Raw genomic sequence first — 27,300 nt, 5'->3', positions numbered from 1 at the left:
ATACTCTTTACGAGTATGGGTTTGAAAGCGGTCTGCTCGTATTATTTTCTACACTTTGGAGAATGAAGTCACGCACTCTGCATTAAGTATATGCCGGGTTTATTCTACGCAGCAAGCTAAAGCTCGCTGCTGGATTGCCAGTCGGACCGGATCCCTATTTTTCGCGGACAGCGAGCTACCAATCGGCATCGATCTGGTCACAAAAAAATAGAGGTCCTCGTTCGCGTTGAGCTATCGTACACAGTTTTCACTTACAAAATAGCTTGACTGTTTTTGTTTTTAAGATAACGGCGTCAAAGGTATATTGACAGCGGCAAACATTTCACAGCTCTCATTTCCAGCTGACTGTTTTTCAAAATGCTGACACTTCTCCACAAGTTGTCATGGTCAACGTATCTGCTGGCACAGCATCACACCAAATATAGTGCTATCTCATGTGTTTGTACATTAATCTAAACGTGGAGATATTTTGACATACATGAATATTATAGGTAACAGGATAGAAAGAGTTGTTTTATCGAGGATATTCTTTACAGCTAGACGAATTACAATGTTACAGAACCTACACGGACTACAAATGTACCAAATTTATTTTTTCTGTTACAGTTCAGATATTTGTAGAACGTTGACAACACTTTGAATAGCATAACTTCAGTCAATAGCTTATGCTAAATTAGTTTCAGTAAACTGCATTAAAACTTTTGGATTTTTTCCTGATGAGCATATCCGCTATAGATAAGAGAAGCGACGGAGAATACAAAAAAAAGCCACTATTATTGATGCGATTGCACTCATTATTTTATCATTGCAACAAATATACTGAAAAGCAAGGATTCTTCAGACTACATGAAACGGTTATAAATTTTATAATAACTACAGAACTGGCGTGAGTGAGACTCCATAGTGCTGCAATTGTGACTTGCTGATAACAGCAGTAAACTAGGCTCTGAAGATCAAGGAGGAAAGCTTATTAGAGAACGGTTGTGCTTGCGGAAACTTTCAACACTTTGTTCACAAGTGATTCATTCGTAATTTGAACGTTTATTCCCACCCATCATTTGCTCACCTTTGTGCCAATGAAGCTTCAATTAAGGCACCAGTGTCTGCGCTGCCAAGGATCATAAATGTCTGAGGTAAGTCGGCTTGCAAGACGGGCAGGCAGACCACACCCGGATCGAATCCGTGCCAGCTTGAAGGCAGCTGGGCTGGTGCACAGTCATTAAAGGCTGTAAAGCTAATGCAGCTTCCCACGTTGAAGCAAATGCTTTGCTGGCCTCATAGTTGCCTGCCTTGTAGCAACCGTTATTAGTTAAAGTGGGGATAACAGTACAAAAATGCTCCTGCTACACGAGTTTCTATTATCCCGCTTGGTTTGGCTTAAAGTGCTATCATCTCACGTATACAGTTGAGCATGGGATACTGTGCTGTACAACTGCATATTTAATGGGAAGATTAGGGATCTCAGACTCTCTCTTAAATCTAACCACATATCGTTAGTGGTTAACAGTACCATGTGTATAGTACCTGAGCAGTAAATATTAATAATAATAACAATAATAATATTAATAATAATAATAATAACAGCTGTAGTACTGTAAATGAATCCAAAGCAGTCAATCATATGCAACAAAGGTGGTTTTATTCAACCTTTGGCCATGGTTTCGACGGATGTAAACCCATATTGTTCAGAAATACATGAAACTAAAATTTCACACTGGAGAAACACCAAATAATGAAGCGATATGACATTTGTCCTGTGAAAATATGCTGTCAGCGCACATTCAGCGGCCAGCTCATAACATGACCTATCATTTTGTTTGATTGGTTTTATTTGTGGATTTTATCTATTATAACTTGTCAAGCCCTAATTACAGGTAACAGCATGTTTAGTAATGTATACAACGAAGTGCGCTGACAGCATATTATCGCTTCATTGTTTGATGTTTTTTCCAAAGTGAAATTTTAGTTACATGTACTTTCTAAGAAGATACATGTACTTCTGAAGAAGACGGATCCGCCAAACCATGGTCATAGGTTGAATAAAACCACCTTTTGTTGCAACTGTTTGGCTGATTTTGAATTCGTTTACTGATTTCTAAGCGTCGCTGAAGAGCCACCATGTTGAAAATATTGCAGCTGTTGCACTCATTACAATATTTATCGTAAATGTTCAGTACGTGATAATAATAAAATAATAATAATAATAATCAATGAATAAATGGTATTTCAGTCTTATTAACATTTGTTAAGCAACTCTCTTCATGTTTGTGTCGAATGTGAGTAATGACACCTAACAAAAATATATCGCAGTGGTACAGAAGAAATCGAATGTGATGAAGCAGTGGACTACTTAGAGGAAGAGCGAGTAATAATGTGGTAAGATTGCCGGATGAAGTGGAAGGAAGAAAACAGTAATAGACAGGGATGATGAAAGCGTTGATGCCGTTGACAGTGTGACAGAGATACTACTTCACTGTTCGACAGAAAGCAAATACCTGGGATATGCCGAGACGGAAGCTACATCGATGACAAAAGATAAACCTTTAATCTCCTCTTGAATGTAGAGCGGTTTTGGATAAGACGCAGTTTAGGGGGTTGTTTGTTAGAGAGATCGCTGAAATGGAGACTGAGTTGGTGAAAGATTTAGTGTGAAACATAGGTATTGCAGCAATTGAATGATGACAGGTATTGGGTGTGTGACGACGGATACTGAGATCACAAGTGACTAAGAAACCTGTGAAGAAAACAGGGCGTGTGAAAATACAGAGGCGTACGTAACCGCTTACACGTAACTGAGCATAGGGGGGAATGTTACACACCTCTTACGCAAATATTCCCGGCTAGCTCGAGTCGCCTGGAGTTTTCGCTAGATGTGCAGTGTTGAAATTCATCACAGTAGTAAAGATACGCCAGGACGAAGTTGTTGAGTAATTTTTGTTTCATTTTATGATTAAAAGTCTTTCTAAGTTTTTGGACTGCACGAAGGCAAGACAGAGATTTCCCGCTTGCTGTCACAGATTGTTCTTCGTAGTTCTGATGCTCATCAAAGATTACACTGAGATCGTTTACTGTTTCTGATAGGATATATGCATACCATCAAGTAGTTTGCCAGGAGCTGTTTGACGAATTCAACTACCCCCTTGGTGTGAGGTTGACCTGTGACTTCTTAGGCTGAAGTCGTCATTCATACCTGATATGGCAGCTGCAATCATATTAAGACTGGTGCTTTGGTAGAACTGGTTCTCGCCCACATTTTAGTCAATTACGAGAATACGCAAATGAATAATGATTGATATGTAATGATAAAAGCGATGGACTGATGATTCAACATCAGCGACTCCCGAGAGCACACATTTGCACGACGATTTTTTCTACGCATAGGTGAAATGTTGACATCAGTTTCTGAGGTAGATGTCGAACATCATTGGAGTGTTACAGAAATGTAGCTATTACATTCCGTAAATAATACATCGAAATCAACTGTACCAAAAGCCTTGGTAAAAATAATTAGTATTATCATTATTGTGTTTTCATCCCCGGCCATGGTATGTTTTGTGTCATAAGTCTGGTACAGTTTCTGTACTATGGTGTTTTCGGCGGTCATATTCATGCCTACAGATAAGATCTGATGAGATTTAGGTAGTCCACCACTTGTTCCTGAACAGAAACTCAAGGCTTCAGATAATGTGGGTGGCGTGTAGGCATCTGGTGATTTTATATTACCATTCTTGTGTGTGGTCGAATTAAGCTTTGTTGCATTGAGTATGATGTGTACCACTTGCAAGAAAGCCAGACAAGATGTCTGGAGGACTTGGACTTATTATATCGGCAACATTTTTAATTACAGCTGTGCTCACTCCATAATTACCAACTGCAGAAGGGATTTTAATGATTCGTTTCCGCACTGGGTGCCCAGAACCATCGTTATGAAAGAATAGAAACCAATCGTGATCATATGTTAATGCGTCAGGATTGGCCAGGAGGGGGAAGCAGTAGGCACCCTTTGAGGTGAAGAATAAAACGTAGTTTAAACTGTATGAAGTTTTAATGCTGTAAACAAAGGCAGGCCTGGAGAAGCCGCCGAGACTGAATGGGTAGTCGCGCAAGAGAGCAGGTGTGGAGGGCGTCTGATTGGTTTGGAAGCTGCCAGCAGAAGAGAGCGAACAGTGTGTCCGCTCCCGGCAGCTGGCTTCGGTTCCACCCCCACGTGACCACCTCCAAGCCTCCCTATTGGACGGTCAAATCGTAAGACGCGCAGCTCGGCAGCGTTACCTCGTCAGCAAGACGAGAGTTTGGCTGCTGATGGTTCAACACGTGAGTTTCATGGTGGTTCTGTCCGGTTTTGGGTAACATGACTGAGACGCTGCAACTTACCGCTTACTGACGAACATCAAGTAAAAAATAAAAATCAAATTTTTTGTACTAATAAATCCATTCAGTATCGGCCCCAACTGTACACATAACTACGGCAACGCATTTTGACTTTTTTCTATTATATATATCCACCGCTACAGAACGCCCTTTCGATGAATGCTAGTCATAAATAATACAATTGCAATATTAATGCAGAATGTATGGAGTGTACGTGATAGATTAATATATATCATTAATAAATGTGTATTCGTCGCCCATATCACAGAAACGAATGCACATCATACTCTGCAAGCCACCTAACGGTGTGTAGCGAAGGATACTTCTAGTACCCCCCCTCTTCACTGTACCACTCGCAAATGTCGTGTGGGAAGAATGATTGCCGGTAAACCTCTGTATTGGTTCTGATTTCTCGAATTTTCGATAGATGTATGTGGGAGGAGGCGATATGTTGTCTGATCCCCGAAACATGACTGTCGGAATTTCAATAGTAAACAACGCCTCTCTTGTAAGGTCTGCCACTGGAGTTTGTTGAGCGTTTCTGTAGCGCTCTCGCGCCGACTAAGCGCGCCGCTCTTCCTCGGATCTTCAGTAGCTCTTCTGTCCAAGGCGGTAAAGATCCCAGATTGATGAACAATCCTCAAGGATCGGTCGACAAAGCGTCTTGCAACCTACTTTCTTCGTGGATGAGTTACCATTCCGTAAGATTCTTCCTATGAATCTCAGTCCGACATCCGATTTTCGACTATTTGTTTTACGTAGCCACTCCACTTAAGGACGCTCTTGGTAGTTACTCCTATATACGATTGTCGCTCGACAGATCATAGCAACCATCGTATATCGTGCGAACATGTAGTATCGCTGTAATCGCAGTAAATAGCTTCGAAAGCCCGGGGCACACAGTACTAAAATCAATCGATAGATTGCTACCGCATCTGAGGATGAGTCTGTACCAGGACCTGAAACGTTCACTGTGATCTTGGTCGTGCTACAAGACGGATGTAAGCAGAATGGAACAGCAAGCGTACGTAAAAACTGCGTTTCTCGCTGGGAGGATTGCTGCTTGGTGTCTATCATGCGGAACGACCAGCGGCTGTGTGCGACGGCGAGAACGTCCGGCTCTGCTGGATACTGCAGTCATTCTGCATGACAACGCTACAGCCCTCGCAGTAGACGTCACCAAGAACTGTGTACAGTATTGCCCCACCGACGCTACTCACCCATGCGACTTTGATCTCATTCCACAACTGAAGAAATCATTGTGCGGGACACGTTTTGCAAACAAGGCGAATATCCTCATGGGCTTTCGGCGACGGTTGGTACACGTTGATGGCCATACTAATGGCATTTAGCGCCTTCCCCATCGTTGTCAATGCTGTCTGGATCCATTGTCGGACTATTTTGAAGGACAATAGTTGATTATGATTCATTGCACTCGTTCACAATAAATTTACATGGAGTTCCAACGCGTGTATTTGATTTCGGCCTTTGCCACGACCTCCTGTACTGGAACCCTTTTGTTTGGTGGTATTCAGATACAAATGCCTTACCGGTTCAACGCACCTCGTGGAATTACCAAGTTGTCACGTTATTGTAAGACATACCATAGTTATCATAACTTATGGAATGACCCTCGTGTTTTACGGTAGATACTGTTTCCAACACTCTGTCATAAAATGGCTTTGAGCACTATGGGACTTAACTGCGGTGGTCATCAGTCCCCTAGAACTTAGAACTACATAAACCTAACTAACCTATGGACATCACACACATCCATGCCCGAGACAGGATTCGAACCTGCGACCGTAGCGGTCGCGCGGTTCCAGACTGTAGCGCCTAGAACCGCTCGGCCACTACGGCCCGCTCTGTCATTAATACCGTACTTGTACTGTATTGGGTTTCTCTTCCCTGTTCATCAATATTCTGTAGGTCATTCTGCAAATCGATACTGTCTTTCGGCGTTTCTACTTTCTTCTGCATCTGCAATGTGTCTTAAAGAGCTTCCGACACTTTCTTCTGAATCATTTATATACATTGTAAAGAGTATCTGTCCTATTACACTTCCCTTGGGGTTCTCCCGACATTACCTTTAAATCTGTCGATTTTGTTCCGTTAAGAGCGACGTGCTGAGTTCTGTCTGCAAGGAAGTCTTCAATCTAAGGAAAACTGTAGTTCTTTCATCAGAGGCAATTTTCATTACATAAAAATCTTGATTATAATAGTCAAAGAGTCTTCCGTTGAAGCAATCGATTACATGTTACAAAGTTGAAAAGAAATTCATCGTCGAAATATTGAGCCTCTTACAGTTCAACAGCTGGCAGTCGCTAGTGGATTATTTTTTTTCTCGAAGTACGCCAAGGGTTACTGGACTTCTGCTGGTGCCAATTTCTTCTTTGTAGGTGATATACCATCATTACGTCGGGATAGAAGGAGAGCAGACGTAAGAATGAGAAATATGGCTGAGGAAATTCTACGGAATGTTCGCGTCGAGAGAGACGTGAAAATCCGGCAGAGCATATTTCGGCGCCTGAGACTGCTTTATGGACGGGGAGGGCGTTTGGCGCGCCGCGTGCCGGAAATTAAAGCTCCAGCTCCAGGCCGACGCCGGAGGCAGGGGGCGCCGTGGCTGCACGTGCCTCCAGTGTTGTCGATAGTCGTGTCAGGAAAATTAGATGGACAACCAGCGCACAATATTTTTGATTTAAACGGATTATGATAAAACGGTATTTTACTGATTTCCAGTTGCCAGATTTGACGCCATCTGCAGTATATCTGCAGAATCTGGTTCCAAACTGCATTTCTGCATTCGCAACAACCACGTCTAACTTTCCCACGTGTCTTTAATGTTACAGCATTCATACCGTTCAATCTCACAGGCCTTACCTGTTCTACTCCAGACGTCTTAGCCTTATCCTTGACTGTAATTAAAACAAACTTGGTCGAAGACCTGAAATTCTATGTCAGAGCCAAAATACGGGATAAATCAATATCATATTGATGGTAATTTCCTGGAACAGATCTGAAAAGATTGAGAAAGCAATTCTTCTGTTACTGAAGTACGTTGTTATAGTTATCTCTTCATAAAGGATAAAGTACAGCTTGGAACGTACTCACCTGTAGTTTAGAACTAAATTCTTCCTGAATACAATGTTTGACGGAAAATTCTAGGAATAGCTTCTTTGTCTGATGGTCTGTGTAATATTATATATATATCCACGTTAGGGTTTGCGAGAAGCCACTGTCAGTTAACTTCGATGAATGTTCCACAGATTATACACTCCTGGAAATGGAAAAAAGAACACATTGACACCGGTGTGTCAGACCCACCATACTTGCTCCGGACACTGCGAGAGGGCTGTACAAGCAATGATCACACGCACGGCACAGCGGACACACCAGGAACCGCGGTGTTGGCCGCCGAATGGCGCTAGCTGCGCAGCATTTGTGCACCGCCGCCGTCAGTGTCAGCCAGTTTGCCGTGGCATACGGAGCTCCATCGCAGTCTTTAACACTGGTAGCATGCCGCGACAGCGTGGACGTGAACCGTATGTGCAGTTGACGGACTTTGAGCGAGGGCGTATAGTGGGCATGCGGGGGGCCGGGTGGACGTACCGCCGAATTGCTCAACACGTGGGGCGTGAGGTCTACACAGTACATCGATGTTGTCGCCAGTGGTCGGCGGAAGGTGCACGTGCCCGTCGACGTGGGACCGGACCGCAGCGACGCACGGGTGCACGCCAAGACCGTAGGATCCTACGCAGTGCCGTAGGGGACCGCACCGCCACTTCCCAGCAAATTAGGGACACTGCTGCTCCTGGGGTATCGGCGAGGACCATTCGCAACCGTCTCCATGAAGCTGGGCTACGGTCCCGCACACCGTTAGGCCGTCTTCCGCTCACGCCCCAACATCGTGCAGCCCGCCTCCAGTGGTGTCGCGACAGGCGTGAATGGAGGGACGAATGGAGACGTGTCGTCTTCAGCGATGAGAGTCGCTTCTGCCTTGGTGCCAATGATGGTCGTATGCGTGTTTGGCGCCGTGCAGGTGAGCACCACAATCAGGACTGCATACGACCGAGGCACACAGGGCCAACACCCGGCATCATGGTGTGGGGAGCGATCTCCTACACTGGCTGTACACCACTGGTGATCGTCGAGGGGACACTGAATAGTGCACGGTACATCCAAACCGTCATCGAACCCATCGTTCTACCATTCCTAGACCGGCAAGGGAACTTGCTGTTCCAACAGGACAATGCACGTCCGCATGTATCCCGTGCCACCCAACGTGCTCTAGAAGGTGTAAGTCAACTACCCTGGCCAGCAAGATCTCCGGATCTGTCCCCCTTTGAGCATGTTTGGGACTGGATGAAGCGTTGTCTCACGCGGTCTGCACGTCCAGCACGAACGCTGGTCCAACTGAGGCGCCAGGTGGAAATGGCATGGCAAGCCGTTCCACGGGACTACATCCAGCATCTCTACGATCGTCTCCATGGGAGAATAGCAGCCTGCATTGCTGCGAAAGGTTGATATACACTGTACTAGTGCCGACATTGTGGATGCTCTGTTGCCTGTGTCTATGTGCCTGTGGTTCTGTCAGTGTGATCATGTGATGTATCTGACCCCAGGAATGTGTCAATAAAGTTTCCCCTTCCTGGGACAATGAATTCACGGTGTTCTTATTTCAATTTCCAGGAGTGTATTTATGGATTCTTCCGTCAATTACTTAGTTTAATATTTGAAGTTGAAAAAGAAACAAACTGCTTATTCTACTGAAACCTGTTTCTTTCGAGCCGGTTTCCGGGCTATTGGGTCATAGCCATAAAACAGCTGACTAGAATCCATAAGACAAACTAATGTTTAGGATATTAAACATTGCAAACAATGATACTGTCAAGAGGCGAAATCCTTAGCTCATGAGATTAGGTGAGAACTGTCATGGCGATTGCTCATCACTGATATTATGCACCAACGTGTTGAATTACAATTTGCAAGGTATAAAATATCAAACGTTGTACATAACAAAAGCGGACAAATTAAAAATACAAATCTTATAAACATAATACAAATTGAGTAAGGAAGAACAAAGCAAGGTATAGTGATAGTTCTATTGTGTTAAAAGTTTATGGAGATGGATGTCATCATTGGTATTGAGATCAGGGAACGTCTGGCTGGTTGACTGAATCATGTTAAGTTTAAGAGGGGGACGAGCCTAGGTGTAACACGGCATTTTATAACCAAATGGGGGTTTTGTGCTAAATGATTATTTACCTTAATTGTTTCTGTTAGGTTGAGTCATTTCCATTTATTGTTTATATGCAGCTCTTTGTACAGACTTTGCATCTAAGAGCTTCCTTCAGTTGATGTTGAACAAATGCGGTGTCTGACTTGTATAATCTCCAGTTACGTTCAAACTCAGACTCCCTTATTCCGTCAGATTTACATGAAAACTCAGTTTTCTACACTTCAAGAAATCCGTGAAACATTCATCAAAGAATGTCGCTACGAAAAACTACATCTTCAAATTGGTCATTTTTTTAGTTACACGTTCCATTGATCATCTGCAAATATCTAACTGATTAGGAATGAATTAGATCACGTTTTGCGTGTTTATTATTCGTTTATATGTATGGCTGTATGATGACCATTAACAGAATACTAATGAGTACAATGGTCTAAATGTAATAAAGATGAGCATATTAATCGTTGCTGCTGCTCATGCTACAAATGAGATACAGGTTTGAAACCAAATAGTCAAATATTTGTACTTTACAACACATGCTAGCAGTCCTTAACTGAACATTCATCTATGGAATGTAAGGGGTTGATAAGAAGGGTGATTTCAGATTAGATTTTAAATATTATTTTCTACCTGCCAACATTTTATTCTTTTGGACAACCGATTAAAGAATTTTGTGGTAGTATATTATACTCATTTCTGAGTCAGTGACTGCTTTAGTAATGTGTAAGGAAAGTCTCGTTTTAATATACCGTGTTTTTCCAAAATTAAGGGAGAACCATTTGCAAAGAAACACTTATTGATCCTTCGAAAGACGTTACTAACAAATTCTTCTGCTACTGATTCATTATAATACTTGGGTCATCTAAAAAGTACCGATTCTGCTTGATATATGTTCAGAGTAAGGTCATGAACATGCATAAAAAAATAGAGATAGGCCCAACATTGAACTGTGTATCACTACATTCGTGATTTTTCCTTATTCGCTAAAATTTTCTGCTCTTTCAGAATGATTCAACAACACTGTTTGCATACCTTTCGTTAAACGTGATTGGCACCAGTTGTTTGTAACAGAGTGAGTTTCATAAAACATAAGCTTCTCTGGAAGATTTTTAAATCAACAACATCAAATGCCGTGAGGAAATTAACCGGTAATAATTTGTTATTGAAAGCTCGTAGCATTTGTGAATCAAGGTAAAAATCCAGGCTGCGATGTATTAAGTAAACTGTGTATATTAGATCGTGGTTGTGCTCTAAAGTACATTAACGGAAATTCATTCTGAAGCAGGAAAAAGTAGTTGCTCCTGTGTCAGGGCGTGACACCAGTAGAGAACACCTTCATTACGCTTGCTTTCGTGCTACGGCTGAACTCACGTACCTACGTCGCAAAACCCATCACAATTTTTCCGCGACCCTGTGATGCGACATCCATTTTCGTGCCAATATTTTGTCCCGTGATCCGTCATAGGATTTGACAGCGCTTGGATGTCCATCTTGATGTCAAAAACAGATAGCAGCGTGTGATGTTGGAGAAATTCTCAACCACATTGTTTTTTGCGTTTTGGAATTAGTATACTCGTAGAAGGTCAAAAATAGATATTATGTGCACTAAGTCGTTTTCTGAAATTCAGGATTATGTTATAGTTGACAGTAATTGCATTAACTGAACGATATCCAATTTAATTCTTTGCGTGAAATAAACAATAATGTCGTATGGTATTATTTTACTCACTCAAATATAAAATCATAAAAATTTTAAAAAACTTTCTATAAAACTATAAAAACTTTCACAAATTTACTATATATTGTTTCAATCGCATTTAACTTTTTTTTTTTTTTTTTTTTTTTAAGTGATGACCAGTTCCGGTAGCTTAGTTACCATCTTCAAATCACATTATGGTAATACAAATACAACTAGCTGTGTACAACAGCGTTGTGATGCACTTACAGTACTATATGTGATTTGGAGTTGGTAGTTAAGATACCGAAACTGATCATCACCTTGTGAAAAACAAAATTTAATGATAGATGCGATTGAGAGAATATATAGAAATGTATATAGCCCGGTATATAGAGATATATACGGCTACATCAAACCAATGTTCGGACCGAAGATCACAGTATAGAAAATTTGTGAAAGTTTTAAAAAGTTTTATAGGAAGTTTTTCAAGTTTTATAATTTTATATTCATCCTATATTTGCGATCGCTTTCTCCTATTATGAAAATGTCAGATAAATTGAGAATTTTAGTTAAGGTTTGCTTGCAATTCTAGAATATTGTATATTAATAAATATATAAACTCCTAATTGTCAAGTCTGGTTTCATCCACATTATCAGCAGTGTGGCTCCCAGTCTTCTCTACAGAAACACACCGTGCAATAGGTTGAAACATGGGAAGACACAACACAAAGTTTACAAGAGAAGTGAAGGGGGTTTAAGCGAAGTCAGGACGACGACGGGGTTTAAGCGAAGTCAGGACGACGACGACGACGACGATGACGATAACGTTACCGACGGAACAAAGGCTAGGATACTGGAAGTATGGGAAGGAAATCGGCCGCCACCTTTTCAAAGGAACCTTCAGAGTATTCGCCTAGAGCTCTTTAGGGAAAATGGGGATAATCTAGATCTGGATGAGAGGACGGGGCGTTGAACCTAGTTTCTCCAGCATGTGTGACCCCAGTGTCTTAGCAGTGGTCTTAGTGACGAAGACAGTTGGTATATGAGGTTTTTCTCTCAGTAGGGCTACAGGAATCGCACCCGACCACAGATATATGGCGTGTGTCACAGTTAATAGTGAAAACTGACGTGTGTAAAAGTGTACGTTAAAAGAAGCGAAACAATGCCATTAAGCATAGGTCTGAAAGTGACCCGTTTTCGAGATAATCCGCGAACGTGTGATTGTGAGCCGCCTCTGAGTTTAGGATGAAATATTGTCCTAGACAGTACAAATGCAATACAAATATACAGTTTTCGATTAAGTGCCCTTCTATATGGGCTCAAATTGCGACCTTGGCACACCGTTGGGGAAAATGGTAGATGCATTATGGTACATCGGAACAATTTGCTGTTATGTAAGACTACATTTACAGTGCAAATCTGGACCATAAGCGATAGATCGAGAATGGTTTGTACCTTTGCCACCAAGATCTAGATTTTTCTGTCTGGCGTCGTTTGGAAACTGGGGTGTGCATCACTCGCTTTGATGCGGTTGAAGAATTGCCGCAGGGAATTGTATGTCCTTTTCAAGATTTACGATACAATCCGGGGAAGTAGAGACGAGTGCAATATTGCATCCACGTACGCATAGGATGCTTCATCACCAGATTCGTGCCGACATTGAGCTTTTCGTGTTCCGCAAAGTCAATGATGTTCGGTATGAATGTAGTTTCGAAGAAACTCGCCGCCGCCAGAGTTGACTACTATGAGCAAAGAAGTGTTGACGTAAACGGTCACCGTCTATAGATTATGTCGATAACAACTTGGGGCGACGCATGTTGAGAGCCAATAGGGCAGCTTTCTGGCAAATGGTAAAGGTATTCTTACGTCGACAATATTTTCATATAACTAGATGCGATCCCTAATACGTTAGTCATCATCTCACATCGAAAATGATAAGAAAACTGCCGCCCAGATGATACTTGAGTATTTTTCGCGTACAGTGCCTTCAAGTTACGCATACTTTCCACACAACAATGCACCATTCTCTCTCTCTCTCTCTCTCTCTCTCTCTCTCGAATCGTTTGAGGAACACTTCACCGGCATTAGGATACTTGTGTTTCTTTTTCCCTCCCTTCCCAAGAACACCATCGAATATAACTTATAGGGTTTGGGCCCAGCTGGAAGTAATATCAGTGCATCGTGAGCTGTGTTTCATGTCATGATGGATAAGGGTGGATGTCCACCACTCTTCATTTCTCGTAGAGTTTACTCCACGAGGCTATCTCACCTTCGTCAGGCCGACTGTGTGTTCAACACGCCATAAGGCATCTGTTTTTCACTTCGTGGGTCATGGATGTACGATGACGTAACACGCTGCACTTGTGTAGAACCGAAGAGAAACGGCGCAAATTATGCTAACGGTTTCCGTATGTTATTCTTCCATGTGAAAATGTTTTACCGTTGCACAGAACAACAATTCTAGTTCGTTCATAATATGATCATCATAACCATATCATTTCCCTATGTATCCTCTGCAAGACACCTTATGGTTTTTCGTTGATATAGATGTGATCTCTGCCTCCATTCATATATCAAAAGCGGAAAACGGTTCGGTAGTTTCACAGAACGAAATATCTGGAAAAGATTCGTACGATCTCACAAGACTATACATGAGTTAAGACAGTAACTTAGAACAACATTTTACTTATGCATCGAAAGTAAAAGTTACCTTAACGAATGTATTAAGTTGCCGAGTCATGTTGCCGGTAAGGGTCTCCCTCGATCGCTCGTTGACTGCCGAGCGTGCGTCGAATCCAGATGGCGATAGCACAACAAAAGACGTTTCGCGTTTTCCGTTTGAAAAGGTGCAGTTCAGTAACAACTGTACAACGTGAATGTCGTCAAGATTAGGGCACTGCACCTCTTACAGCTCAGCTCACTAAAGGATGCTGTCGGCAGTTTCAAGGCTCTTATTGTTGATGTAAGCAATCTTTAGGCCGCTACAATATGCTCATTCAAGACGTAAAGCGCACTCAATGGAGTTTAGCACTTAGTTGACACAAGTATCTTCGTCGTACTGGCCGATAATCAGGTATTCCTCACTTATCTGTCTAGCATGTTTTGTGGCGACGTTTTTGTTTGAGTCCATACAAGATTCACCTGCTAAGGGCCCTTTATGATGGTGATAAACAATTACGTGTACAGTGTTTTGAAACCATTCTGGGCGTGGTGTGGAAGACAAGTTTTCTTTCGAGTTATTGTCCCATTTAATTGGAAAAGTTAACCTCCACAACGTGTGGATATGGCTCAAAAGGCTCTGAGCACTATGGGACTTAACATCTGAGGTCATCAGTCCCCTAGAACTTAGAACTACTTGAACCTAACTAATCTAAGGACATCACACACATCCATGCCCGAGGCAGGATTCGAACCTGCGACCGTAGAAGTCGCGCGGTTCCGGACTGAAGCGCCTAGAACCGCTCAGCTACCGCGGCCGGCCGTGTGAATATGAGGAACAGAGCAGCCACATACCACAGTCAAGCACGGGATAGGCTCTCCAGAGCTTCATTTGTTTGCCGATAAAGGATTAACGGATTTGCGGCTTGTTCTTTTTTGCGGGAAAGACGGTTACAGGAATCACGTACCTAGATATGTCGGAGATCTAGCTTTTACCACAACTGCTAGAATATGCCGAAAATTTCATTTTCGACAAGATGTAGCGACAGCGCACTGACAAATGCATGCAAGAGCGTTTCGTAACAGTGAACTGCCTTACAGTGAACCAGCCATGAGAGGCGCACGCGTCTCGCATTGTACCTTTGTCTTGCAAGTCGCCTGATTTCACGGTACGTGATTTTTCTTTTTGGTCTGTTTTATGCAAGACTCTGTCTCTGTGCCTCTCTTTCGAACAATTCTGGCTGAACTGTGACGTTGCGTAGCAAAAGCACTGAACGCTGTAACAACGCACATGCTCGCAAAAGTGTGGAATTAATTTGAGTATCACTACTGATAACGTTACACACCAGTTTGTCAAATGTGTGCTGTACTTACCAAAACATGTTTAAAGACTATTTTATTCCATCATAAAGAGCTCTAAAAGAAGGAAACACGAATCAATACATCGCAATACAAGTACTGACAACTCTGAAAACATCTGTATTGTCCTGCATTATAACATACCTAAAAGATTCAGTGCCATTAGAAATCGTCATAAGTGAAAATACAGCATCTAACACTCACTCTCAAACATAAAACTCTTCCCTGAACAGCTCATGTTAGCGCACAATACACTCACAAAGCGCAGTTGTAAATCACAGGCAGCTACCTTCACCTATCAAAGTTACTACTGTCTTGTAACTTGTATACCACAATCCTCAACGGTGCTACTTTCTACCGTAAAATCGTTGCACATTATACGTCAAGTCCTAGAAAATCCTAAAATCAATACTGTACCTACAGGGGCTGGACAAAAATAAGGAAACACCGCGGGAAATGCATGCTTGAACATACAGGGTGTTTCAAAAATGACCGGTATATTTGAAACAGCAATAAAAACTAAACGAGCAGCGATAGAAATACACCGTTTGTTGCAATATGCTTGGGACAACAGTACATTTTCAGGCGGACAAACTTTCGAAATTACAGTAGTTACAATTTTCAACAACAGATGGCGCTGCAAGTGATGTGAAAGATATAGAAGACAACGCAGTCTGTGGGTGCGCCATTCTGTACGTCGTCTTTCTGCTGTAAGCGTGTGCTGTTCACAACGTGCAAGTGTGCTGTGGACAACATGGTTTATTCCTTAGAACAGAAGATTTTTCTGGTGTTGGAATTCCACCGCCTAGAACACAGTGTTTTTGCAACAAGACGAAGTTTTCAACGGAGGTTTAATGTAACCAAAGGACCGAAAAGCGATACAATAAAGGATCTGTTTGAAAAATTTCAACGGACTGGGAACGTGACGGATGAACGTGCTGGAAAGGTAGGGCGACCGCGTACAGCAACCACAGATGGCAACGCGCAGCTAGTGCAGCAGGTGATCCAACAGCGGCCTCGGGTTTCCGTTCGCCGTGTTGCAGCTGCGGTCCAAATGACGCCAACGTCCACGTATCGTCTCATGCGGCAGAGTTTACACCTCTATCCATACAAAATTCAAACGCGGCAACCCCTCAGCGCCGCTACCATTGCTGCATGAGAGACATTCGCTAACGATATAGTGCACAAGATTGATGACGGCGATATGCATGTGGGCAGCATTTGGTTTACTGACGAAGCTTATTTTTACCTGGATGGCTTCGTCAATAAACAGAACTGGCGCATATGGGGAACCGAAAAGCCCCATGTTGCAGTCCCATCGTCCCTGCATCCTCAAAAAGTACTGGTCTGGGCCGCCATTTCTTCCACAGGAATCATTGGCCCATTTTTCAGATCCGAAACGATTACTGCATCACTTTATCTGGACATTCTTCGTGAATTTGTGGCGGTACAAACTGCCTTAGACGACACTGCGAACACCTCGTGGTTTATGCAAGATGGTGCCTGGCCACATCGCATGGCCGACGTCTTTAATTTCCTGAATGAATATTTCGATGATCGTGTGATTGCTTTGGGCTATCCGAAACATACAGGAGGCGGCGTGGATTGGCCTCCCTATTCGCCAGACATGAACCCCTGTGACTTCTTTCTGTGGGGACACGTGAAAGACCAGGTGTACCGCCAGAATCCAGAAACAATTGAACAGCTGAAGCAGTACATCTCATCTGCATGTGAAGCCATTCCGCCAGACACGTTGTCAAAGGTTTCGGGTAATTTCATTCGGAGACTACGCCATATTATTGCTACGCATGGTGGATATGTGGAAAATATCGTACTATAGAGTTTCCCAGACCGCAGCGCCATCTGTTGTTGACAATTGTAACTACTGTAATTTCGAAAGTTTGTCTGCCTGAAAATGTACTGTTGTCCCAAGCGTATTGCAACAAACGGTGTATTTCTATCGCTGCTCGTTCAGTCTGTATTGCCGTTTCAAATATACCGGTCATTTTTGAAACACCCTGTAAATGCAAACGCCAACGTATGCTGCAGTTTGCACTGTTGCATTCGACCACGAACGGCGCGTATGGAATGTCCTCAATAAGTTGCAAGGGTCAGTCGAGTCGTGGTCAGAACAAGGTTGTGTCTAGTTATGAGTGCATTATGTCTGAGCTAAGCCAGTCGAACGTCGGCAAATTGTTGGTGTTCGTATGGCAGGTGCTTCCATAACCAAGATAGATGAAGTGTTCGGCGTCTCAAGAGGCCCGTGTCGAAGATTTGTATTGCACACAGGGCAAGCGGAAAAACGTCACTCGCTAAGTCACGACGTGGACGAATGTGTGTAGTGAGTGATCGTGACGGATGCTCGCTGAACTAGAATGTGACGGAAACTAAGAGAACGACAGCTGCAAAAATCACAGCAGAACTGAATGTTGCACTCGTGAACCGTGTCAGCAACAAAACAACTCGAAGGGAGCTCCATAAGCAGGGAACTGCGGAGCGAGCTGGAATTCCAAACCACGCATCAGTGATGCAAATGCCCGTAACAGAAAAACGTGGTGTCTAAGCCATAAAACCTGTACCGTGGAGCAAAGGAAGAACTTCTTTTGGTCGGATGATTTTTGTGTCACATTGTTCCCAAGTTCTTGCCGAGTTTACGTCCCAAGAATGAAATATAAAGCGGTTCGGTGATGATTTGGGCAGGCGTATCATGATATTCCATGGGTCCCATGGTTGCTCTGGAAGATCACATTCAGCCTGGGATTCAGTGACAATCTTAACTCATCAGGTCTCTCCCAGTGTACTGTACAGTATTTGTTACCCAGTGTTGGCACTATGTTCTAAGACGACAGGGCCACTGTTACACAGAGCTCGCGTCGTCCAGAGCTGGTTTTGTGGTCACGAGGATGAACTGTCGAATCTCCGCTGGCCGCCAGTCACGAAATATCAGTGTTACTGAACCTCTGTCACTTACTTTCGAATGATGGGTGCGTGATTGCTTTCCACTTCCATTACCGTTACATGAACGGGAAGAATGGTATAATATTCCACTTGAAAACCGTACAGAACTTGTATTCATCCACTCAAAGACGAGTAGAAGTTGTTTTGAATACCAACGTTTTTCCTACACGGCATTAGGCGTGGTAAAGTGTTGCGGTTTTGGTGTTTCCATATTTTGGTCAACCTCCTGTATGCTGCAACTCTGCATCCAACACCAACGGCTAATATTAAGGTTAACGCCGCTAAGAAGAATAAGCTGGTGGCTGATTTTCTAGGAGGACATCGCTAAACGTGCCGAGCGGTGGTGCCTCGATACTTTTATCTTGTCATTTAACTCCGTGACACGTGACTCTCTTAAAGAGCAAAAAATCTCAACGTTCACCATGTTTGAGAGCAACCACCTTTTTTCTTCAACGTGCAGTATATTCATGCTGTCTGTGATGCTACCCAACGAGTGCTGCTAATTCTTGAGGTGCTTAGCCACCGCCGTTGAGCAATTTTCTTTAATATTATGCTCTTTAAACCTTATTTCAAGGAATGCTGATTTTTTGCAAATGAACGCATACAGAAAAATAGGTAACTAGTTTCGATCTTTTTCGGTCATCTCAAGAACTTAAAAGGATGGAAAAAGAAGGATACAAGACAAGAACTGCATTCAACGTTAACTGTGTTTGCAAAAGTTTTTTTAAAAACATTATTGAACATTACATACGAAAATATAAAAAAAAGTACCTAAGATAATAGGAAATTTTGAGAAATGGCTGCTAAGAACGGAAGGAAATGTCACCTGTAAAGTATAACTGCCAAAACACACGAAAAAATTGACGTAAGAGCGTTATAATGTAAGCCGATACACGCCGTAAATGACAAGATCATAACGTAAAACTAACAAGAAAAAAATACATTGAAAGTATACCTTCTATATCGGGCTTGCAACAGGAGTACATTAGTAAGCATAAACAGGTACTGTTGTGAATTGAAAGTGACACGGAAGGCAGCCACGCTGTCTGGTGACGGCGACGATCGTGGTTCCCATGAGCTGGTCGTAAACAGACCGACTGATGTTAGGTGCCCAGGCACACAGGTGAAGAAAGTGCCAGAAGGTGTCAGCATAATACAATTTCGAATTGTACTATAGGAAATATAGTTAAGTTATAAAAAGAAAACAAAAAACAGCTAAAATTACAATTGTCGCGATGAAATTACTAGAGTAAATTGCATAAATATAAATATGGTGCTGAACAGACAGAAGTTCTAGGAGGTCGCGTAATTTTACAGACTTTCTATTAAAGTAGAATGACTGTCAATTTTTACGTATGTTTTGGCAGTTGACGTATATACTTAACAGGTGATATTTCCTTGCGTTGTTAGCAGCCATTTCTCAAAATGTCCTGTTATCTTAGGCGTTGTTTTCTGTATTCTGCCATGCACTGCTCAATAATTTTTTAAAAATCTTTTGTAAATCCTATTTACGTTGTATAAAACATTCAAGGGCTTCTTGCTACGAAGCAGCTGACTATCAAAACTGCTACAGTGGTGACCTTATATAGTCCACAGACAACTTTTGATTGGTTGGTAATTACGTTACGCTGCCACAGATGGTGTCAACGTCTGCGCTGATTGCGCCACCGCTCCCGTTCCAGCTTGAACATTGCTATGAATATCTCTGGCTCTTCTCTGGATCCAGAGGTCGCTTCCATGCACTGCTAAGATTATATCTGCTGTCACGATTGAAGGTCTTGTCACACGTTCTTATTTCTACAGTCTCTTTAATTACAGAATCCCAGTATGTAAGAATCTGGGACAGAACTCCTGTTTCGCCAAACAGTATTTTATGTTTGTTTGTGAAGCTTGGCTCAGTAGCTACAGATTTCTCCAGATTTCGATTTTTAGTATGCCGTTGATGTTCTGCTCAGCGGTTGAAACCGGCAATGCGGATATCAAGTTCCACAGCTCTTGGTCATATATATTTTAGACTTTCCCAGGGAAGGAGAAACAAGTACGATAAACCGTTGAATCCTTATTTTGGGTAGTCTTCAGTCTTCTAACTGGTTGTATGCCGCCGGCCACGAATTACTTTATTGTGCTAACCTCTTCATCTCGAACAGCTCTTACACCATATGTCCTCAGTTATTTTCTGTGTGTATTGCCATCTCTGTCCTGCCCTACAATTTTTACCACCTACAGCTCCCTGTAGTACTATGGAAGTTATTCAAAACGGCTCTGAGCACTATGGGACTTAACATCTACGGTCATCAGTCCCCTAGAACTTAGACCTACTTAAACCTAACTAACCTAAGGACATCACACACATCCATGCCCGAGGCAGGATTCGAACCTGCGACCGTAGCAATCGCGCGGCTCCGCACTGAGCGCCTAGAACCGCGAGACCACCGTGGCCGGCATGGAAGTTATTCCTCGATGTCCTGTCATCATGTGCCTTCTTCTTATTGGTGGTGTCTATATCTTTCTTCCTTCGCTGGATCTACGGAGAATGTTCTTATTTCTTACCGTGTTCTTCGACCAAATTTTCAGTATACTTCTATAGCACAACATCTCAAACGCTTCGATTCTGTTATTTTCTGGTTTTCCCACACTCCGTGATTCGTTTCCATACAATGCTTTGCTGAATATGTACATTCCCAGAAATTTGTTCCTCGATGTTTGGTACGAGTAGACTCTTTTGGCCAGGAACGCTCTCTTGCCCTGTGGTAGTCTGCTTTTACTGTCCTCCTTGCTTCGTTCATCATTGACGCCATCTACTTCCTGATCTCCAAAATTCGATGTTAATTTTTTCGTTACTCTCATTTCTGTTACTCTTCATTACTTCCTTTCTTTGGGTTTCTCTCAATCCATAATCTGTACTCAGACTGTTCATCCAATTCAACAGGTTCCGTAATTCTTCTTTACATTCTCTGAGGACAGCAATGCCATCAGCGAATATTATCACTAATATCTCTTCATTCTGAGCCAATGGAAAATACGATTTTGGAAGAAATTAAGTTGTAGGGCATTTTTAAACGAAGAACCATCGAAGACTGTCATTCTATCAGTTGGGGCTGCCACCTCTGGCTTAAGCAGTAGCTCTCGGCATCGAGTCTAACTGAGAATGGAGGACATATGGGTACGTCGTTACAAGCTACTTCAAGTCTACTCTAGTGCCCATCGATCGTATTGGCTCGAAAGTGGTGGAGTGTCAGTGTGTGGGCAACCCATGACCAGTTATTTCGAGCAAGTGAGACGTCTGGAGACCTTGCTGCTATGGGCAAGAATCGAACAACCTCTTTATCGAAGTAGATCAGCACGATCAGCATGCGGTCTTTCGTTATGTTGTCGAAAGACAGCATCACAGAGACCTCGCAGACAGTGCGGAGACACGACTCTTCGCCCCTAAGAAATCTAATTTCTATTGTAGAAATTACAGGCTACACGAGCCAGAAGTAATGTTCTGTATCCGATGGCATCCTGCACCACCACGCCCAAGGTAGAGCCAAAATTACGACGACAAAAGCCGTCTGGCAACGTTTGTTCTCCTCAAAACCTCCACACACTAACATGCCCATCATAATGTACGCAGAAAGGGAGTAGTCTTAATAGACAACGTGATGTAGGCTTAACATATTTTTTGCGTCCAATCCGTGAGACATTAACTTTTTTTGACCCATCCACGATACATTTTTGGCTCATCAAAAAAAAAAAAAAAAAACAAAAATGTTCAAATGTGTGTGAAATGTTATGGGACTTAACTGCTAAGGTCATCAGTCCCTAAGCTTACACACTATTTAACCTAAATTATCCTAAGGACAAACACACACACCCATGCCCGAGGGAGGACTCGAACCTCCGCCGGGACCAGCCGCACAGTCCATGACTGCAGCGCCTTAGACCGGAGGCTCATCCGGAATATATTTTTGAAATTAGTCGAAGCTCTTTACTGAAACATTAATTTTTTTATTGAGTTGCATTTTTCGCCAGACATGACGTTTTTCAGAAATGTTCGTGTCTAGTGGTATGACATGAAAATATACCCTTTTTAGTAACAAACTCGAGAGCACTGTTATTCCCATCTTTACTTTAAAAAATTCTTACGTTTGACGAATCAGTAGCATTAATAGCACTCCTATGTTTAGCTACTTTCAAGTGGCCTTAATATCACTCTTTCTTTTATGTACAACAGAAAATTTCCAGTACGTGGTATACAATAAAAACGCCGTTGTTAGTGTCATTACACAATTTCTTGAATTTATATTTCTTTTGCAGATTAACATTAAAAACAGACGTTCTTTAGCCCATTGCTCAACAAGGGGACCAAAAACGAATAGAGGTAAAATGGTCAAAAACTTGTAGACGACCACATTACTCCACTACACTTCGGCCTGATGCAGCAACATGGTTCAGTGTTCGAAAATTAGGAAACTCTGTTGCAAGTGATTTATTAGTAATGACGGGTCTCGTGTAGTTAGTGCATCTTCAGATTAAATGTAATTAGTAGTAACAACCTTGTTACATAACATTTTATTCGCGAACCTATGTAGCACCAATCAATGGGGTAGCTAAGCTGAAGGCGATAAGTTCAGTGATTCCCTTGCCTTGAACAGCGGAGATTGCATTAGTCATATTTAAAACCCACTGACACGACAGCTTTCGTTCTTTACTTCCCACCGTTACCTTAGCTATTGCTGGAAAGGTTCGCGAATAAACTGTTATGTAGCAAGATTGTTCTAACTAATTACAGATAACATGGAGATGCACTAAACGCCTGAAATGCGTCATTATTAATAAGTCAATTGCAGCAGAGACCGTTTTCTAATATTGGAACATATAGACCAGTTACTTGAGACACGAAACCAACAAACACATTGTCCTGTTGTGTTGCCAAATGACTAACTGAAAAGTTGTGGCCGAACCGTTAGCTGCGCCTCGCCAGCTCGACATCATTGGCTGAGAGAGGCATGGCCGCAAGCCAACTTTTAAGAATTCAAGTGACAAAATTCATCAGATAGCGAGATGAACATATACAGATGGCGGCAGTATTATTAAAGGGCAGTACGCCGGCGGAGCTCTCATTTGTACTCATGTGATTCATGTGAAAAGGTTTCCGACGTGGTTATGGCTGCACGACGAGAATTAATAGGCTTTGACCGCAGAATGGTAGCTTAATTTCAGAAATCGTAAGGGAATTCAATATTCCGAGATCCACAGTGTCAAGAGTATGTCGAGAATAACACATTTCAGGCATTGTCTCTCACCGCGGACAACAGTGACCGGTGGCCTTCCCTTAACGACCGAGGGAGCGGCGTTAGCGTGCATTTGTCAATGCTAACAGGCAAGCAACTCTGCGTGAAATAACCGCAGAAATCAGTGTGGGGCGTACAATGAGCGTATCTGTTAGGACGGTGCGTTCGAAATCTGGCGTTAATAGGATATGGAAACAGATGGCCGACGCGAATGCCTTTGCCAACAGCACGACATCGCCTGCAGCACCTCTCCTGGTCTCGTGACCTTATCGGTTGGACCCTAGACGACTGGAAAACCGTGGCCTGATCAGATGAGTCCAGATGTGTGTTGGTGACAGCTGATGGTAGGGTTAGAGTGCGACGCAAACAGCACGAAGTCATTGACCAAAATTCTCAAGAAGGTATTATGCAACGTGGTGGTGGTTCCAGAATGGTGTGGGCTGTGTTTGCGTGGAATGTACTGGGTCCTCTGATCCAGCTGAACCAATCACTTACTGAAAATGGTTCTGTTAGACTACTTGGAGGCCATTTGGAGCTATTCATGAATTTCGTGTTCCCGAATAACGATGGAATTTTTAAGGATGACAATGCTCCACATCACTGGGCCACAGGTGTTCTCGATTAGTGTGAGGAACATTTGCACAATTCAAGCGAATGATTTGGTCACCCATATCGCCCGACGAGAGTCCCATCGAAAATTTGCGGGACATAAACGTGAGGTCAATTCGTGCACAAAATCTTACACCGGCAACACTTCCGCAATTATGGACGACTACAGAGGCAGCAGGGTTCAATATTTCTGCAGGGGACTTCCGAATTCTTGATGAGTCTGTGCCACGTCGTTTTCCTGCACTAAGCCGGGTATAAGGAGGTCCGACATGATAGTAGGAGGTATCCCATGATCTCATTGTATAGGTCTAAGACTAAAAATAGAAATCCTCGCCAATCATAAAACTGTCAAACCCCTGGACAGAAAACCCTGGACAGCACTAGAAAACTAGGGCTGTCTGGGTTAACCCCGGACGTATGATAAGCGTAAAGTGACGTCATTCTTATGGCGAGTATTGTCGTTGGGTGCACACTATCGACGAACCCATCCGTGCTGCCGCATCCACAGAACACACAAGCCGTGCTGACAGTCTGTGGTGTCCAGACGTAATCGTAGTGTCGGTGTGGATGCTAGATCTACTGCAGTCAATAACAGTTCCTGGCTAAAGGCATGCGAGATGGCTGAACGATCCTATACGGCAGGCACACAATGTCCCTGTTCTCTCATGCGCTAGTTGCAGGGGTCATTGAGATTCTGTATGACGCTGAAAATGGCTTTCCTGAACATATCGATTCCATATTCGCAATGCAATCGTAATATTCCGACCATTGTAACCAGCAGTACCTCGGAACGACAAACGTTCCGGCTAGATATGGCTATGATCTCGCCGCTGCCAAATTCTGGCGCATTCCGGAAAACATTCCTTTCGCTTACACGATGCATAATGCAATCTTGTCACTATCAACCAATAAATGCGATTTCTCAGTGACAAACCTACTGCATAATTTTCCTTGTATGCAGAAGTAGCTTAGCGCCTGCTGCTTCGCTCGCGTAGTTTTATGTTGTTTTTTCTGGTTTAGCCTTAATCAAATTTTTATGTTGGTCACAAATTGCAACATCTTTTATTCACCCTAATTAAGGCCATAGAAGGATTGTCGTTTCCGAGTGTGCTTCTGACGAAGAAGCAATTCTGATTCTTGCAGTCTGTCTTTCTTAAACCGGCCTTTTGAATTCTTGTAGTTATATTTGCATAGAAACTTTCGTCCGCTAACACTTATTTCTTTAGAAGTCAAATACCAATTTTCCTAGATTTAGCTTTAAAAATGTTTTTATAAACGAAATATTTTCATAAAATTTTTCACCTCCATTTCATTCTCTTAGGGGTTGAATTTCCAAAAGCATGTAACAGGCATTTTTTAAAATTTTTAACCATGACGTAAAATACCAGAATCCGCAGATGTAGGTTTAAAAGTGCCGTGGTAGTAGTTTAATAATGATTTATTTTCAAAATAAAATTTTACGTACCTTAGTGACGCAATTTCCAAAAATACTAATCCAGATATTTTTTATTTCTGACCGGTAAACCAAATAGCAATACTCGTAGTTCTAGTTTCAAAATTACTTTAATAGCGACTTGTTTTCAAAAAAAAAAAAAAAAAAAAAAAAAAATTCACTCCTTACTTCTCCCCGCTAGAGATGGAATTCCGAACAGTCCCCCCCCCCCCCCCCCCCTATTCCCCCGAATAAAGCTTTACGTAGCAAAATAACATTACTCAAGTGCATCACAGTAAAGTATGAACGAAATAATATGTTTATGAATTATTATTCACCTTTCAGTTTTAAGTATGGATAGATGTGGGAATACACTTCCTGTTTATTTGATCGAGGTCTGTGCATGTAAAATGTCATCAGCTTTTAAGGTACATGCATTGGCGATGGACTGTCAGATCTGTGGATATCTGTTGAAACTTTCTAAATTAACTTTTATTCAGTTTTCTTGTTTCTAGTGGATTTCAGTGAGTTTTTGTTACATAATCGTAAGTTTTAAAAAGATTTGCAACAGTTCATAAAATTTTTAGGGTTTCGTTTGGTCGTGATTCTACGTACTGATATACAGCTAGAAATCTTCCTTGTTTCTATTTCCTTCTGTCAGAATGTAGTGCAGTGTATGTCCCTTGGTCCAGTTCTCAGCATTTCATTCCACGATTGGGTACGGAATATCAGATGGGCTTAGAAAATCCCCTGGTGCATTATATTTGGGAGCTGTTCTTTTTTATACTCGTTAGTTTCCACATGACAGCTTGCCACTTTTCAGTTACTGTTTAAAACTCAAGTGTGTGTTAATCTCTGTCGATTAAATTACAAGACGAACACGATGGTTAGTATGCTAGGTGGACATAAGAAAGTCTTGAGTTGGTCAATACTTGTCTGTTAACTGCTTTGACACTGCAATCAGGCCACAGTAAATGGCGTACACTATATTTACAAATTTTATTTCGTATTTAATAAGTAAATTGTACCAAAAAGGCGTTGTTGTGATAGATTATCATTGTGCTGTAGCATTGAAGCGGTATGCATTCGTAGCGCCCAAGTCATAACGCTAAAAACTGCCCTGCGCGTAAGTTTTCTTGCGAGGTGCGGGCGATCGGTCGATCGAGTGCCGTTTTTTGATTTTGGCTAGGGGATTTGCCGAGTTGAGAAGGTCGAGAGCAGCTGAAAACGCGGATATACAAGCTTGCGCAGGCTGAACAGAGGTATGTTTACGGCTGGGGACAGCCTGGAGGCCCACTTTAGTGTGATGGGCAGGGCGTAGCGCTGCTAATAACGGCCGAGCAAGGTCGTAAGGGGCAGCAGACACTGGAGTAGGCGGTTGTCATGCTAAGGCAGTCATGTTGGACAGTCATTTTAAACTGCACAGACGGCGGCTGACCGTTAATTAGCCGATCATGTTGCAGACTGGTCACTAAGCAGATTCTGATGTTTGTGTCGCCGAGGCACTTGTGTGGAGTTGTATTCGTTTGGATGTGTGCATTTAGGCCTTTTACCTGTCAAATTACCGCAAGCGTGCTGAAGTTTTATACAGTGTGATGCGAATTAATGGGACTGCGAGTTGCGCATGTTGTTATCCTATCCGATGAGCGTTCTGATTTATATTTTGTAGTTGTAGTAATGCCAACGGCCTTGCCGCACTAGTAACACCGGTTGCCGTCAG

This window comes from Schistocerca piceifrons, chromosome 4, assembly GCF_021461385.2.
Source record: "Schistocerca piceifrons isolate TAMUIC-IGC-003096 chromosome 4, iqSchPice1.1, whole genome shotgun sequence".
NCBI classification, from domain to species: domain Eukaryota; kingdom Metazoa; phylum Arthropoda; class Insecta; order Orthoptera; family Acrididae; genus Schistocerca; species Schistocerca piceifrons.
This window is presented reverse-complemented; position numbering follows the sequence as displayed.